This window comes from Pygoscelis adeliae, unplaced genomic scaffold (assembly GCF_000699105.1).
Source record: "Pygoscelis adeliae isolate BGI_AS28 unplaced genomic scaffold, ASM69910v1 Scaffold414, whole genome shotgun sequence".
Classification (NCBI taxonomy): domain Eukaryota; kingdom Metazoa; phylum Chordata; class Aves; order Sphenisciformes; family Spheniscidae; genus Pygoscelis; species Pygoscelis adeliae.
The window spans coordinates 727,639-728,704 of NW_008824673.1; positions in this window are offsets into that span (position 1 = coordinate 727,639).

Genomic DNA, 1,066 nt, shown 5'->3' on the forward strand with positions numbered 1-1,066 from the left:
CAGGTTTGTTCACGGCAGCGTTATTCAGCAGAACTCCCTGGAGTAGAAGGAACATAAACGGGACAAATCATTGAGATCATTGTATATGGCGTGTTCAAAATCAGGCTTCAGTCAGCCACAGATAAACACTGTTCTCTGACGACATTAGTTGCAGTGGCAACTGCTTGGCTGCCATCCTAGCTGAACTTAATACCTGCAACAGAGGCTGCCGACAGGCAATGGGGTCAACAACAGTTTTGGAAGACTCGAAGAAAAGAGGCAGCTTAAACACAGACTCTGCTAGATCAAAATTCTGTCCGCTTCAATGCGGAGAACAGCTTATGTTTAACAGAACAGCAAAGGCAAGGGTGGGCACACCAGAAAGCTCTCTTAAGCAGCTTGACTTTAACCCAAAAGCAGAAGGAAAAGAAAATCTAGATCAATCACTTCCACCAATTCCATTTTACACACAGGATTCTATAGTTCACACAGAAATAGGTTATGCTGCCAGTTCTTGTTACCCTCGGAGCGTTTCAGCCTACCTCACCGACACACATGAAGAGATACTGAGCTCTTTGATTGCTTTGGTCCCATCCTAAGCACAGAAAGAAGGGTTGGCACCGCTCTATCAAGGCTGTTCCTTCTAGAAAGAGACTAATCTCATTTCCCCAGCCATCATTACACAGCTCTTTTCTATGCCTTGCTCGTTTTCAATAACTAAAAGGAGACAGGAGGCGTACATCCCAGTCCACTCGCAGCTCCCCGGGTAGAGGATTCCTCGCACCGTGCCAAGTACCAAACTGCAAGTGGAGCTTAATTCTCCTGTCAATAGCACAGACGGAGCCGGACACTGAGCAGACACGTCGGGAGGGAAGGGCAGGCCCAGCTCCTGGCACACAACGCAAAGTGATGTTTCCAGGCTCCTGGGAATTTTGCAGTCGATAACGGATGATGTAGAGAGGCCACCTCCCCACCCCAAGCCCCTCTCCCAACGCAGTGCAGAGCTCACCTCGGCGCAGCGCTGCCGCCCACCCCCACACCTCGCTCACCCCACCCCACCCCACCCCGGGCACCCAAAAAACACCCC